This window comes from Nothoprocta perdicaria, unplaced genomic scaffold, assembly GCF_003342845.1.
Source record: "Nothoprocta perdicaria isolate Ctin4 unplaced genomic scaffold, notPer1 scaffold_296, whole genome shotgun sequence".
NCBI classification, from domain to species: Eukaryota; Metazoa; Chordata; class Aves; order Tinamiformes; family Tinamidae; genus Nothoprocta; species Nothoprocta perdicaria.
In genome coordinates this window covers 551,576-557,035 of record NW_020455528.1, presented here as the reverse complement: position 1 = coordinate 557,035, position 5,460 = coordinate 551,576, and positions in this window count along the sequence as shown.

The following is a 5,460-nucleotide window of genomic DNA, read 5'->3' as shown; positions in this document are numbered from 1 at the left end:
CATCAGGCAGAGGGCTTCCCACGTGTATACATGAGAAATGGGGGTAGTACCAACGAACAAAGTTTGCAAGATAGAGTGCTCCGTATGTGTGCATGTGCCTTAAAGATAAGTGAAGCAATAAGGCAAAATTAGACTGTCATATTCTTCCTGTAAAGGACTTCTCAAGACCTGTTCCTTCAATTTCAGAAGGAATTAATTTGATTTTTTCCATATCTATGTATCACATTTTCTGACTGCTGAACAGTGGCAGGTTGAAAAAGGGTTATTATTGTTTCACAAAAAAACAGGGTTGTTTGAAAAACTTATTATTTCTGGACAAGTAGAGACACTTAAATCAGAGAGTACTTTGGCTTGACATATAATTATGTAATGAGGAAGGCGAGGAAGCATGCAACACGGCAAATGAATAATTGTAAGGTGGATTATTAAAAAGAACATGGAGATTGAAAACATTACTGGGCTGAACAAAAATAGCATCACATGACTATTAAAAGATAATTTATTTTTTGTCAGCAGACTAGGGACTTCTTCCCATTTGCCTTTCTGGTACTGAAAGTTGATGAGGGAGATAAGAGTCTGCCTCCTTGCAGCTTTCTGAGGATGTGCTGTTGCTTTCTTTCTGAGATGCAGCTTTCTTTTCCCTCTGAGGTTTGAATCTGAGTGACCTATGCTATGAGCAAAGTAGGAAAGCCAATACACTGTTTATAAATAAACTGCAATATTCACATACTTTTACCTCAAATTAGAAAAAGCACAAGAAAGTAAATGTCTACTCCTGACATTTACAAGCAAGTCAATGTCTAAAATTCACTGTAAACTGCAGGATTACAGCAAAAACCAGCTACCCTAGTTCTAGTTCTAGTTCTAGTTCTAGTTCTAGTTCTAGTTCTAGTTCTAGTTCTAGTTCCAGTTCCAGTTCCAGTTCTGCACTGATCGTGAACCTTGTCCTACTGTAAGTGAAGACATTCACAGATTATTTCTTGTATTTTTATCGTGTCTTTGTTGCTCACCAAAGGTGGTGGATAACTAATAAATAATTTTACCTTCTTGGTATTGCATAATCTATCTTTTGCATATGCATTCAGCTGCTTGATCTCAGGCTCCAGTGAAACGGCAGTGTGATTTCTCTGTGTGTAAATATTCCCCCACAAGAGTGCAAGAGTGAAAGTTATTATAGATGGTTTGGTATATGCCCTTCTGCAACTAATGAAGGATATAAAAAATAGATATTGCTGATGTCAAAACTTGGCATTGTTACCCATAACCTTCCACACTGGTTGCGTGATCATTGAGCATTGGTCTTGTTTTGTGACTTCAAGGGAGCAAGGGCAGAACGGGAGAAGCAGCTGTGGCTTTGACCGCTTCCATGTCCTTCCTCTCCTGTTCTGTTAGATGAGCAGCTGCTGTCTAGGAACTGCATGTGGGCTCTGTGCTGAGATCCCCAACAGCTAGGCTGCTTTTCCACAGCTGTTCCTGCACTGCTGTGCATGAGTAAACACACTACGCTGGGATTCAAAACTGCTGGTTTCTTGTCTGCTGAGAGGTTGGCTTGCAAGGCCCTGATTATCTGTAACCACCTTGAAGACGGCAATGATGATGCTGGAATGGGATGCTGGTGCTGGAAAATAGAGGAACAACATGAAGGTTGTTGAGTCACTCTGCTCTGCAGCTGCTTCGTTTTCTCATAGTCAGCCTCACGTACTGGAAATTCTCTTTCTCAGGTGTTGGGAGATGGCAGGAGTTGGGCTTTCCTCGTGCAAATGTGCTTAATGAGAGGCCTGGAAGGACTTTGAACACAGAGCTTTTGTGCAAACCACGTCTTGCCTCTGTGCTACCACTTGTCCCCCAACATCCCAGTAATAAAGGCTGTCACTGCTGTTTGAGGATACTTGGGTAGACTCAAATAAAGTAGGCAAAGGTGCTACAGCTTCAGGACAACATGCAGCCCATACTCACCAAAATATGAATACCCTTCTTTGAATGCCATGCAAAAGTGGGATTAATAGAGGGCCTGAGTTAATTCTGATCCATGTGATATTGTTGTATACTGTGCTAACCAGGGTTTTCCCCTCCGCAGCTGCAACTCCTTCATTCCAGCTATAAGATCCAACACCAAATGTAATACTTGATTAATATTAACAATCCAACAATGCCCATATCAAATAATTTTTAATATAAATCAAATGTTGCATCAAATATTATTAAATATTAATAAACCAAATGATAATTTTGATGTAAATCAAATATAGAATAGTCATTCAGACAGATGAAAAAGAGAGCGTAACAGCCTTGGTGTTTGCATGTGAGGTTTACAGACCATGTCCAGGGTTGGCCAGAGCCACTTTAGCAGCTGAGTTCTTCCCACTCCTGGAAAAATGTGATGGAAGAGACTGAATCTTCATGACAAGCCAAAGAGCCAAATGTGATTACAGCACTCACATGCGCTCCACATCTTAGGTGAGTGCTGCAGCCACTGGAATTGGAATTTACTTTCTTGGAGCTGATCATTATCTTAGAGACCAAGGGAGGTCAATAGTATAGTGTGGCTGGCAGCCAACTCAGCTGCAATAGGGAAGATTGAGTTTTAGCTCTGACTATAACCTGGCTAAGATGAGATAAGACTCTAGTAGGTCTCCCACATCCATGGAGAGTGTCTAACTACTTGGAGATGAATGTGCATGACTTCTACAAAAGGCTCTCATTTGTTCACACTACACGATCAGTCCCAATTGTTGCTGCTGCTGTTTTGCCCCTCTACATGTTGGTCGGGCTCCGATGCTCCTGCTGCAAGTCCTGCAAGGTCCAGGTAGGCTCAGAGCACTCCCAGAAAGTGAGAGCCCAGGAGAGGAGTTCTCCAGCTTGGCTAAGTGATGTGCTTCAGGCCGTCAGGATTTAGGCTTGAGCCAGGCCTTCGAGCTAGGTAGCTGCTCTGAGCAAGAGCAGCTCAGCATAGCTGTTCTTTCTACAGCCTCATATGTGCTTATCAGTGGAAGCCTTAAAAACGAAACACTTCTTCAACATAAACCACAAAGTGTCATTGGATTAACATCTAGCCAGTTCACCTATTAATCAGTAGGACTAAATGTTTAGCAGAAAATGTATTTTCACAATTATACAAATTATATTATCTTTCAGTAAAATTAATCCAGTCGGGTGTTATATTAATGAAGATGCAAGAAAGGCCATAGTTGAGTATGTTCATGCTGAGAAACAGCTCTAGTGGGAGATGAACATGCTTAGCTTTGTGTTTGAAATCAGGCCAGGAGTGCTCAGATTGCAAGGGATATTTAGCCACATGAACAACATCTTGAGTAATTATTAAGATGTTAAGATGCTCTGTTCCCAATCACTCATTACCAAGAGGATGGCTCTGTCAATCTGTTGATATTACTAAATAGGATACACTCAATATAATTGTTCTTCCTAGCAGTTCTGTGTAATCACAGAAAGAAAAAAAAGCAGCATGGCTGTCACATTAGATGTATAAAGCCACATGATGGTGTATAATGCCGCGTGTGCTGTATGATACTGAGGCAAAAAGAAAGTAATTGGAAATAATTTTATTGGATGCTGAGCAAAAGCTGAGCGTTATTAATAATAAACATGGCTATATAAGCAATCCACTTAGCCATGGTGGTAGCATAGGTGTCTGCATGCATCCATAGTTTCTGCTAAAAGGTGGGCTCTCAAATACGGTGACTGTCCTGAGGACAGTGTCTTCCTACAGACCTCCTCTTGCGTGGCAAGTCAGAAATTGGCCTTCAGGTTTGCATTCCTCTGGTTTAATCTGTAGAAATACAGTTACACAAACATTATTGTTCTGACCTGCTCAGCTGTCAGTTTGGTCTGCAGTGGCCACAGAACACACAGAAACAAACACATTTCTCATTTAAATGCTGTTGTTATAGGCATGGAGAGCATTTCCAGAGCGTTTGCAGTTGTCATACAGGCACAATTTTTGAGAAAGGATGTTTAAGGGAGGACGTGAAGACACTGAAAGATACATACTGGAGGTATATGAGATGGAGATGAACTTGTGTGTGCAGGCTGCTGAACCCAAGCGACAACAGTGCCTGGAGGGGCAGGCTGCACGTAACGACCCGTCCTGCAAATTAACTTGTGACACGTCCTTGTCAGCCTAGGGGACACGTCCGATGCTTTTGAGGCTCTGCTCCTTCCACTTCCAAGCATCGCCAGGGAGAATGGACCTTATCTTTTCTCCCCTTCTGGAAATATGAGATTGCCATAGGAGGGATAGGAGAGCGGAGCATCTCCTAGCAGCATAATCCGACTCCACGGAGGTTTGCCTGGCGCTGAAAGCAGCTGGCGCTTTGCCCAGAACTCAGAATGAACTTTAGAGGATTCAGAGCGAGCGATCCCCATCTTCAAAAGCATTCCACGGCGGGAACAATATGCTCCGATGGACCTCGTCTCATGGTCTATTCGCTTGAGATTGCTGAGGTGCTCGCTCAGAGCGAATAGCAATATTAAACATTAATGTTAGCAAAAGGAATAGTCCCTATGAAGGGAGATTACCGACCTGAAGCCTAGTCATTAAAAACAAAAAAAGTAAATGTAATTTCAAGTATTATATCTAGCTGATTTTCCAAGGGGCACACCACAGTGTTTACAATCCTGATTTCCTGTTTTTTAAAAAATGTTTCCTGCTCCATCTTGGCTCTGTGTTAGACACTTGAAATCAGAAGAAACATTAAAAGAAACTTTGACAAAAATAAACAGTGGGGATTGATAGAATGGAAAATTTGAAATTTCAAATTTAATTCAATTATAGGAGCTCTTTGCAAAGTTAACAGATAATACGTTTCAGAATGCTATAATTGATTTAAAAGGTATGTATACCTTTTAAACATACCTTTATGCTTAACCGCCTCCAAGTCTAACCCATTTTTAAAACTAAATATTTTACTATTCAGAATAAGAAATATTAGAAATACAGCCATTCCATTCATCTTTGAAAAGACTGAATGTATTTAAAGGCGATTACAAGTAAAGTCTGCAGCATGGCTGGACTTGGCATGAAGTGCCACGACAAAACGTAGGTGGAGCCGAACTTTAAGGGCAGAGACCACAGTCCGTCCTCGTGCTGAGCTACCTACCTGGCAGGCCCAAGAGGATGGGCCCATTTCCAGGAGCGTTTTTATTTACTGCTTTCCTCCCCCCCCCACACCAATTAAAGGAGCGGGTGCCAGGCCCTGTTTCGAAGGAGGAAGGCAGGGTAATTCCTGGATGTATTTGCATTGTGCCAGTAGATGGGGGAGATGCCATACACTGTGGCTGTTGACAAGAAAAACTTTTAAGGGTTAAAAGAGGATATATTAGAAAAAGGAGGAGGCGGGAGAGGGGAGACAAGCCCAGCAGGGAGCCCAGCAGCGGCCCCGTGGGTGTTTGGCCAGGTGCAGCCGGCGGCCACGCGTGCCCCGCGGCGGGCAGCGCTGCGGG